Below are 12,185 nucleotides of genomic sequence, written 5' to 3' on the forward strand. Positions count from 1 at the left end.
GTGATAGTATTCGGGATACTTTCTGATGATGACCGTAGTTTGAGGAGTTCATGTATTCACTATGTGCTAATGCTTTGTTCTGGTTCTCTATTAAAGGAGGCCTTATATCCCTTTGATTCCTAATGGACCCCGCTGCCACGGGAGGGTAGGACAAAAGATGTCATGCAAGTTCTTTCCATAAGCATGTATGACTATTTACAGAATACATGCCTACATTATATTTATGAACTGGAGCTAGTGCCTTATCTCCCTAAGTTATGACTATTATATGATGAATATCATCCAAGGAATTCACCGATCCAATGCCTACGAGTTTTCCACATATTGTTTCTACTAAGTTACTATTGCTATTACTGCTGTCACAACTGATACAAAATTATTGCTATCATTGTTACCGTTACTGTTATTGTTACCACTGCTATCAAAACTATCATATTACTATGCGGAAAATCAGTTTGGCTCCCGGGAGCATTTGCTCCCAGTGCCAAAAAAATGAAACAAAAAAAATCAAGAAAAAATTTGTTCATGTACTTAGTCACATCCAAATTCTACCTGCAAATTTTGAGGCAAAAAGATAAAACATTCTGACTTGTGCAAAAAAACAAATCGAACACCAAAAGTTACCCCAAATACTTTTTTTTTGCCGGCGAAACACCGCCGCTCCGTTTCGCATGGAAATTGTCATGTATTTTTGCGATACTAATACAATCATCTACAAAAAAATTCAGAATTTTTCGAAAACATTTAATATTATTTTTCGCATTACTGTTCACCCGGGAGCAAATGCTCTCGGGAGCCAAAACGCCAGCCCCATTACTGTGCTACTAATCCTATTACTGCAGATAATTAATTTCCAGGTGTGGTTGAATTGACAACTCAGCTGCTAATTCTTGCAAGTATTCTTTTGCTCCCCTTGTGTCAAATCTATAAATTTGGGTTGAATACTCTACCCTCGAAAACTGTTGCGATCCCCTATACTTGTGGGTTATCAAAAGCTAAGTTGAAAGATGGTGGTAGCAACTACACGGACTAGGTCCGTAACTCGAGGGTTATCCTCATTGCCGCACAGAAGAATTATGTCCATGATGCACCGCTAGGTGAAAGACCTGCTGCAGAAGCTCCTGCATATGTTATGAACGTCTGGCAGGCTCGATCTGATGACTACTCGATAGTTCAGTGTGCCATGCTTTACGGCTTAGAACCGGGACTTCAAAGACGTTTTGAATGTCATGGAGGATATGAGATGTTCCAAGAGTTGAATTTAATATTTCAAGCAAATGACTGGGTTGAGAGATATGAAGTCTCCAACAAGTTCTATAGCTGCAAGATGGATGAGAACAGTTCTGTCAGTGAACACATACTCAAAATTTCTGGGTATCATAACCACTTGACTCAGCTGGGAGTTGATCTTCCAGTCGATAGTGTTATTGACAGAGTTCTTCAATCACTGCCACCAAGCTACAAAGGCTTTGTAATGAACTATAATATGCAAGGGATGATGAAAACAATTCCTGAGCTCTTCGTAATGCTTAAGGCCACAGAGGTAGAAATCAAGAAAGAGCATCAAGTGTTGATGGTTAACAAGACCACTTGTTTCAAGAGAAAAGGGCAAGGGAAAGAAAGGGAACTTCAAGAAGAATGGCTAGCAAGTTGCCACTCCCGGGAAGAAGCCCAAAGCTGGACCCAAGCCTGAAACTGAGTGTTTCTACTTCAAAGGGAATGGTCACTGGAAGCGGAACTGCTCCAAATACTTGGAAGATAAGAAGGATGGCAAAGTGAACAAAGGTATATTTGATATACATGTTATTGATGTGTACCTTACTAATGCTCGTAGTAGCGCCTGGGTATTTGATACTGGTTTAGGTGCTCATATTTTTAACTCGAAATAGGAGCTGCAGAATAAACGAAGATTGGCTAAGGACGAGGTGACGATGCGCGTCGGGAATGGTTCCAAGGTCGATGTGATCGCCGTCGGCACGCTACCTCTACATCTACCTTCGGGATTAGTTTTAGACCTCAATAATTGTTATTTGGTGCCAGCGTTGAGCATGAACATTATATCTAGATCTTGTTTATTGGGAGACAGATATTCATTTAAATCAGAGAATAATGGTTGTTCTATTTATATGAGTAATATCTTTTATGGTCATGCACCCTTCATGAATGGTCTGTTCTTGTTGAGTCTCGATCGTAGTGATACACATATTCATAATATTGATGCCAAACGATGCAAAGTTGATAATGATAGTGCAACATACTTGTGGCACTGCCGTTTAGGTCATATTGGTGTAAAGCGATGAAGAAACTCCATACGGATGGACTTTTGGAATCACTTGATTATGAATCATTTGATACTCGCGAACCATGCCTCATGGGCAAGATGACTAACGCTCCGTTCTCTGAAACAATGGAGCGAGCTAATGACTTAGTGGAAATAATACATATCGATGTATGCGGTCCGATGAGTGTTGAAGCACACGGCGGGTATCGTTATTTTCTAACCTCCATAGATGATTTGAGTAGGTATGGGTATATCTACTTAATGAAACACAAGTCTGAAACATTTGAAAATTTCAAAGAATTTCAGAGTGAAGTGGAAAATCATCGTAACAAGAAAATAAAGGTTCTATGTTCTGAGCGCGGAGTCGAATATTTGAGTTACGAGTTTGGCCTTCATTTAAAACAATGTGGAATTTTTTCACAACTCACGCCACCTGGAACACCACAACATAATGGTGTGTCCGAACATCGTAACCATACTTTATTAGATACAGTGTGTTCTTTGATGTCTCTTACCGATTTACCACTATCGTTTTGGGGTTATGCATTAGAGATAGCCGCATTCACGTAAAATAGGGCACCGTCTAAATCTGTTGAGACGACACCGTATGAACTATGGTCTGGCAAGAAACCTAAGATGTCATTTCTTAAACTTTGGGGATGCTATGCTTATGTCAAAAGGCTTCAACCTGATAAGCTCGAACCTAAATCAAAGAAGTGCGTCTTCATAGGATACCCTAAGGAAACTATTGGGTACACCTTCCAGCACAGATCCGAAGGCAAGATCTTTGTTGCCAAGAATGGATCCTTTCTAGAGAAGGAGTTTCTCTCGAAAGAAGGGAGTGAGAGGAAAGTAGAACTTGATGAGGTAATGATACCTTCTCTCGAATTGGAAAGTAGCACATCACAGAAAACCGTTCCTGTGATGCCTACATCAACTAGAGAGGAAGCAAATAATAATGATCATGAAACTTCAGATCAAGTTACTACTAAACCTCGTAGGTCGACCAGAGCATGATCCGCACCAGAGTGGTACGGTAATCCTTTTCTGGAAGTTATGTTATTAGACCATGGAGAACCTACGAACTATGAAGAAGCTATGATGAGCCCAGATTCCGATAAATGGCTTGAGGCCCTGAAATCTGAGATAGGATCCATGTATGAGAACAAAGTATGGACTTTGGTGGACTTGCCCGCAGATCGGCAAGCCATTGAGAATAAATGGATCTTTAAGAAGAAGACTGACGCTGATGGTAATGTTACTTTCTACAAAGCTCGACTTGTCGCAAAAGGTTTTCAACAAGTTCAAGGGGTTGACTATGATGAGACTTTCTCACCCGTAGAGATGCTTAAGTATGTCCGAATCATGTTAGCAATTGCCGTATTTTATAATTATGAAATCTGGCAAATGGACGTCAAAACCGCATTCCTTAATGGATTTCTTAAAGAAGAGTTGTATATGATGCAACCAGAAGGTTTTGTCGATCCTAAAGGAGTTAACAAAGTGTGCAAGCTCCAGTGATCCATCTATGGACTGGTGCAAGCATCTCGGAGTTGGAATATACGCTTTGATGAGGTGATCAAATCATATGGTTTTATACAGACTTATGGTGAAGCCTGTATTTACAAGAAAGTGAGTGGGAGCTGTGTAGCATTTCTGATATTATATGTGGATGACATATTGTTGATTGGAAATGATATAGAATTTCTGGATAGCATAAAAGGATACTTGAATAAGAATTTTTCAATGAAAGACCTCGGTGAAGCTGCTTATATATTGGGCATCAAGATCTATAGGGATAGATCGAGACACCTAATAGGACTTCCACAAAGCACATACGTTGACAAAGTTTTGAATAAGTTTAAAATGGATCAGTCAAACAAAGGGTTCTTGCCTGTGTTACAAGGTGTGAAATTGAGTCAGACTCAAAGCCTGACCACCGCAGAAGATAGAGAGAAAATGAAAGTCATTCCCTATGCCTCAGCCATATGCTATGTACCAGACCTGATGTGTGCCTTGCCATAAGTTTGGCAGGGAGGTACCAAAGTAATCCAGGAGTGGAACACTGGACATCGGTCAAGAACATCCTGAAGTACCTGAAAAGGACCAAGGATATGTTTCTTATTTATGGAGGTGACGAAGAGCTCAATGTAAATGGTTACATCGATGGTTGCTTGCACACAGATCTGGATGACTCTAAGTCACAAACCGGATATGTATTTATATTGAATGGTGGAGTTGTTAGTTGGTGCAGTTCCAAGCAGAGTGTCGTGGTGGGACTACGTGTGAAGCGAGTACATACCTACTTCAGAAGCAGCGGATGAAGGAGTCTGGATGAAGGAGTTCATATCCGATCTGGGTCTAATACCCAGTGCATCGGGTCCAATGTAAATCTTTTGTGAAAGCACTGGAGTAATTGCCTTGGCGAAGGAATCCAGGGTTCACAAGAGAACCAAACACAATAAGAGACGCTTCAACTCCATTCGTGAAAAGGTCAAGCATGGAGAAACAGAGATTTGCAAAATACATACGGATCTGAATGTAGCAGACCCGTTGACTAAGCCTCTTCCGTGAGCAAAACATGATCAGCACAAAGACTCCATGGGTGTTAGATTCATGACATTGTAATCTAGATTATTGACTCTAGTGCAAGTGGGAGACTGGAGGAAATATGCCCTAGAAGCAATAATAAAGTTGTTATTTTATATTTCCTTATTCATGATAAATGTTTATTATTCATGCTATAATTGTATTGATAGGAAACTGAAATACATGTGTGAATACAAAAACAAGTACCGTGTCCCTAGTAAGCCTCTACTAGACTAGCTCGTTGATCAAAGATGGTTATGATTTCCTAACCATGGACATGTGTTGTCATTTGATAATGGGATCACATCATTAGGAGAATGATGTGATGGGCAAGACCCATCCGTTAGCTTAGCATATGATCGTTCAGTTTATTGGTATTGCTTTCTTAATGTCAAATACATATTCCTTCGACTATGAGATTATGCAACTCCTGGATACCGGAGGAATACCTTTTGTGCTATCAAATGTCACAACATAACTCGGTGATCATAAAGATGCTCTACAGGTATCTCCGAAGGTGTTTGTTGAGTTGGCATAGATCGAGATTAGGATTTGTCACTCCGTGTATCGGAGAGGTCTCTCTGGGCCCTCTCGGTAATACACATCATAAGAAGCCTTGCAAGAAAAGTGACTAAGGAGTTAGTTACAAGATGATGTATTATAGAACGAGTAAAGAGACTTGCCAGTAACGAAATTGAACTAGGTATGAAGATACCAACGATCGAATCTCGGGCTCATACCGACAGACAAAGGGAATTACGTATGTTGTCATAAGGTTCGGCCGATAAAGATCTTCGTAGAATATGTAGGAACCAATACGGGCATCTAGGTTCCGCTATTGTTTATTGACCGGAGAGGTGTCTCAGTCATGTCTACATAGTTCTCGAACCCGTAGGGTCCGCACGCTTAACGTTCGTTGACGATATAGTGTTACATGAGTTATATGATTTGGTAACCGAATGTTGTTCCGAGTCCCAGATGAGACCACAGACATGACGAGGAGCTCCAGAATGGTCCGGAGGTAAAGATTGATATATAGGACGATACTATTCGGACACTGGAAGAGTTTCAGAGTGCACCGATAGTCCTCGGATTGCTGGAAGGGGTTCGGACACCCCCGAGAGGTCTATGGGCCTAATGGGCCAAGGAAAGGGACACACCAGCCCACAAGGGGGCTGGCGCGCCCTCTCCCTAGCCGCCGGCCCTAGGGTAAGGAAAGGGAGAGGGTTGGCCCCTCCTGCCTTTCCCTCCTCATGTGAGAAAGGAAAGGGGGGGCACCTCCCCCTGCCTTCCTCCCACACATAAACATGGCAGGGGGGGCAGTGATACGTCTCCAACGTATCTATAATTTTTTATTTTTCCATGCTATTATATTATCTGTTTTGGATGTTTTATATGCATTTATATGCTATTTTATATTATTTTCGCGACTAACCTATTAACCTAGAGCCTAGTGCTAGTTTCTGTTTTTTCCTTGTTTTTGAGCTTGGCAGAAAAGAAATACCAAACGGAGTCCAAAAGGAATAAAACCTTCGCGATGATTTTTCTTGGACCAGAAGACACCCAGGAGACTTGGAGTGCAAGTCAGAAGAGCCACGAGGCGGCCACAAGGGTGGAGGGTGCGCCCAGGCGGTAGGGCGCGCCCCCTACCTTGTGGGCCCCTCGGTGACCCCCTAACCTAGATCTTCTTCCTATATATTCACATATATTCACAAACCTCCTGAAGCATCCACGAAAACACTTTTCCACCGCCGCAACCTTGTGTTCCCGTGAGATCCCATCTTGGTGCCTTTTCCGGCATCCTGCCAGAGGGGGATTCAATCACGGAGGGCTTGTACATCAACTCCATTTCCCTTTCGATGAAGCGTAATTAGTTTACCTCAGACCTACGGGTCCATAGCTAGTAGCTAGATGGCTTCTTCTCTCTGTTTGATTCTCAATACCATGTTCTCCTCGATGTTCTTAGAGATCTATCTGATGTAATCTTCTTTTGTGGTTTGTTTGTCGAGATCCGATGAATTGTGGATTTATGGTTAGCTTATCTATGAATATTATTTGAATCTTCTCTGAATTCTTATATGCATGATTTGATATCTTTTTAATTCTCTTTGAACTATCGGTTTAGTTTACATCATATTGCTTGAGTTTATTCCTCTACATCATGTCATCTTACATAAAGCGTTACACTGTTCTTCATTAATTTAATACTCTAGATGCAGGCAGGAGTCGGTCGATGTCTGGAGTAATTGTAGTAGATGCAGGTAGGAGTCGGTCTACTTGTCATGGACGTGATGCCTATATTTCATAATCATTGCCTTAGATACCATCATAACTTTGCGCTTTTCTATCAATTGCTCAACATTAATTTGTTCACCCATCGTATTATTTGCTATCTTGAGAGAAGCCTCTAGTGAAACCTATGGCCCTCGGGTCTATTTTCCATCATATAAGTTTCCGATCTACTATTTAGCAATCTTTTACTTTTCGATCTATAAACCAAAAAACCCAAAAATATATACTTTATCTTTTGTTTAGTTTTATCTATCTCTATCAGATCTCACCTTTGCAAGCGGTCGTGAAGGGATTGAGAACCCCTTTATCGCGTTGGGTGAAAGTGTTTGATTGTTTGTGCAGGTATTAGTGATTTGTGCGGTGTCTCCTACTGGATTGATACCTTGGTTCTCTAACTGAGGGAAATACTTATCTCTACTTTGCTGCATCACCCTTTCCTCTTCAAGGGAAAAAACCAACGCAAGCTCAAGAAGTAGCAGGAAGAAGTTCTGGCGCCGTTGCCGGGGAGATCTACGCCAAGTCAAGACATACCAAGTACCCATCATAAACTCTCACCTCTTGCATTACATTATTCGCCATTTGCCTCTCGTTTTCCTCTCCCCCACTTCTAAAACGATTTTCAAAAAGATTTGCCTTTTTATTCACCTTCTTTCGTTCGTCTTTTCATTTGCCCTTATGTCTTACTTGGTTTGTTTGCTCGTTTGCTTGGTATAATTGTGTGTTTATTGAAAATCAGAAGCAAAGAGTTTATGGATCCTCATCACTTGCTAATCTTTTTAAGAGATCCAATTATGATGAACCAATTGCTAGTGAGTTGAGTGCACTAGATTATCTTTATGAGGTTTTGCTTGAAATTCATGAATCCGAAAATTGTGATGAAGTGTTGATAAAAGAAAATTATAAAGTGATTCACGATAGTGCCTTGAATGAAAAGCATGATTGCAATATTGTTATTATAAATTCCATTAATGTCAATTGCGTTAATCATATGCAAAACCCTAAGCTTGGGGATGCTAGTTTTGCTATGTCCACTATTTGTCGCAATGATCATGATTGGGGTGATTCTTCTTATGATCTTGAAAATTTATTTAAGCCCCATGATGAATTTGAGATTGATAATAGTGTTTGCAATAATATTGAAAGTGGGTTGGGAAGAATGTCAACTTTAGATCACACATATTTGGAGAATGTTCAATCTTATGAAATTTTTGATAAAAGTGGGTTTGGAGAGGTCGTGACTTTAGTTAATGTTAATCCCACTATTTTGGAAGAGTGTCAACTTCACATGCATGTGGATCGTGTTGAGAATATGTTATGTGATAGCTATTTTGTTGAATTTTCTTATGATCCTACATGTAATTATTATGAGAGAGGAAAATATGGTTGTAGAAGTTTTCATGTTACTATATTACCTCTCTTCATGTTGAGATTGCTATCGTCTCTTTCTTCTTCCTTGCATATGCTAGTTTTTGCTTGCCTTGATAATTTGTTTGCTTGTAAAATACCTATGCATAGGAAGTATGTTAGACTTAAGTGTTTTTGTCACATGTTTTATGATGCTCTCTTCGTGTTTCAATTGCTATCTTTCATGTGAGCATCATTAAAATTATCAATGCCTAGCTAAAAGACATTGGTGCTTTCATTGAGAGTTCCATTGTGTCGTTGACGAAAGGTTCGATGGCCCCTTCGATCATCGATAGTGACGCTGTCCAAGGAGAAACCTTCCTCCCCGGACAGATCTTCGTATTCGGCAGCTTCGTACTGCGGGCCAACTCGCTTGGCCATCTGGAGCAGATCGATAGCTACGCCCCTGGCCACCAGGTCAAATTTGGAAGCTTGAACCACGTCGCGGATATCCGTGGAGACTTGATCTTCAGCGGATTTGAGACCGCGGCGATCGCTCCCCCTCGCTCTGATGAACATGACTTAAATCTGTCATCGGACCACATTTAGGAGATGGTTCCTGTAACTGCCACAACCTTACATCCGAAGCAGATCGCGCCATCCGAGGCCACAGAGTCCGCGGCGTTGGAGCCACACACAGACTCAACACCTTGCAATATCTGCGTCAATGGAATTCCGGACTCGTTTCCGGCTATAAGTTCCAAACCACATACGTCTGCGGACACCGAGCTGGATCGGTTATCGATCGTCGAGTTCAGGGCCGCAGACATCTTCCAACACTCACCCTTGGGCGATGTGCTAAATTAATTAAAGAACCTGTCCTTGGCAGGGGACTCACAGCCGAACTATGTCTGGTTCGAACTGGAGGCTGATGATGGAGAATTTCGCTTCCCACCCGCCACCCACTTCATAGCCACTGTCGAGGACTTAACTGACATGCTTGATTATGGCTCCGAAGACATCGACGGTATGGACAACGATACCGACAAGGAGCATTGCCAAGACCCGCCATTCACTGGACGTCGGACGGCCACCTCTTCATACGATGTGTACATAGTTGATAGACCTAAAAATGCTAGCGATGATGACAAAGAAGATCCAATTGAGAATACACCTCCTGAGACACAGTCCAAGCGCCGGCGCCCTAAACGCCATTCTAAGTCACGTCGCTCAAAAGACAGCAACACTGGCACCGGAGAAAATAATACTTCGGACGACGCCGAAAACAATGAAGACCCTGTTGGAGCAAGATCCGAACAAGAGGAACAAGAAAACGGGCAAGTCAGCCCCGATGAACAGGCCCTGCCCAGCGACAATTCAAAGGACGACAACTACCTTCCGCTCTCCGAAGATGAGGTAAGCCTCGGTGATGAAGACTTCATCATACCCGAAGAACCCCTCGAGCAGGAGAGCTTCAAGCGCAGGCTAATACCTACTGCAAGGAGCCTGAAAAAGAAGCAGCAGCAGCTTCAAGCTGACCAAGACCTACTCAACGATAGATGGACTGAAATCCTGGCCGCCGAAGAATACGGCCTTAGTGGCCCAGCAAAAAGCTACCCGAAGCATAGATTGCTACCTCAGTTCGATGATGAGGCGTTGGAGCCCGTACCATCATCACACAATGCGGCAGGTCGTCGACAACTCGGTCTGGATAAAGAGGCAACTTAAGCCGAACACCAGACCGCCCCACCTCACCGTAAAGGCAAGAATAATACAACTCGTGGTTGTACAGACGACCTTCGACAGGACTTGGACAGTAGAGCAGGACACGCGAGATCGATCTACGGATCGCGAGGGCATGCCTCGGCATGCGACGATGGCTACCTATTCGGACGTGACAAACCTAGCCACGCCCGAGCCGAAAACCGCAAATGGACTCCTTTGGAGTTACAACGCAGTGTGGCCCAACATAGAGGCGCCGCACACCCTCTTTGCTTCACTAATGAAGTAATGGATCATGAATTCCCCGAAGGATTCAAACCCATCAATATTGAATCATACGATGGAACAACCGATCCCGTGGTATGGATTGAAGATTTTATTCTCCACATCCATCTGGCCCGTGGAGACAACCTCCATGCCATTAAATACCTCCCACTAAAGCTAAAAGGGCCAGCTCGGCACTGGGTAAATAGCCTGCCTGAAAATTCTATAGGCAGCCGGGAGGACTTGCAAGAAGCCTTCCTTGAAAACTTCCAAGGAACATATGTCCGGCCACCGGATGCCGATGACCTAAGTCACATTGTCCAGCAGCCCGGAGAGTCAGCCAGGATGCTCTGGACTCGGTTCTTAGTCAAAAAGAACCAAATCGTCGACTGTCCGGACGCGGAAGCCCTTGCGGCCTTCAGACACAGCGTCCGGGACGAATGGCTTGCACGCCACCTCGGTCAAGAAGGACCTAAATCCATGATAGCCCTTACTGCTCTAATTGAGGGAGTCCTGGACTAAGGGGTCCTCGGGCGTCCGGCCTGTTATCCATGGGCCGAACTGATGGGCTGTGAAGATACGAAGGCCGAAGACAATACCCATGTCCGGATTGGACTCTACTTGGCGTAGAAGGCAAGCTCGGCGACCTATTATGAAGATTTCCTCCTATGTAACCGACCTCATGTAACCCTAGATCTCTCCGGTGTCTATATAAATCAGAGTGCATAGTCCAGATAGGACAGATTCATTACCATATTCACATAGGCTAGACCTCTAGGGTTTAGCCATTACGATCTCGTGGTAGATCAACTCTTGTAACACTCATATTCATCAAGATCAATCAAGCAGGAAGTAGGGTATTACCTCCATAGAGAGGGCCCGGACCTAGGTAAACATCGTGTCCCCCGCCTCCTGTTAGCATCGATCCTAGACACACAGTTCGGGACCCCCTACCCGAGATCCGCCTGCTTTTACACCGACATTGGTGCTTTCATTGAGAGTTCCACCTGTTCGGATGCCGCAATAAAGACTTCATCATGCCGGAGGACCCTGTGGAGCAGGAGCGCTTTAAGCTTCAGCTCATAGCCACTGCAAGGAGCCTAAAAAAGAAACAGCAGCAGCTTCAAGCCGAACAAGATCTGCTCGTAGACAGATGGACTGATGTCTTGACTGCCGAAGAATACGGCCTCAAGCGCCCAGCTAAGAGCTACCCGAAACGCAGACTGCTACCTCAATTCTATGAGGAAGCACGGGAGCACACATCTCCCTCGCGTAATGCAGAACGACCACCGCGTGGTCGAGACAGGGTGGCAGACCGGCCACCCCGCTGTCGGGATAAAGCGGCAACTCAAGCCGAACAGCAGCCTACCCCACCACCCCGAAAAAATAAAGACGAAAGAGTTCGGGGTCACACATACGACCTTCGGCAGACCCTGGACAATAAAGCAGGACATACAAGATCGATCTATGGATCGCCTGGATGTGCCTCAAGGCACGACGATGGCTACCTATTCGGACGTGACAAACCTAACCACGCCCGGGCCAAATGCCGCAGACGGACTCCATAAGAGCTACGCCGCGATGCGGCCCGATACAGAGGTGCCGCACACCCTCTCTGCTTCACGTACGAGATACTGGATCACGAATTCCCCGAGGGATTCAAGCCCGTCAATATCGAATCATACGACGGCAC

Source organism: Aegilops tauschii, chromosome 7, assembly GCF_002575655.3.
Source record: "Aegilops tauschii subsp. strangulata cultivar AL8/78 chromosome 7, Aet v6.0, whole genome shotgun sequence".
Classification (NCBI taxonomy): domain Eukaryota; kingdom Viridiplantae; phylum Streptophyta; class Magnoliopsida; order Poales; family Poaceae; genus Aegilops; species Aegilops tauschii.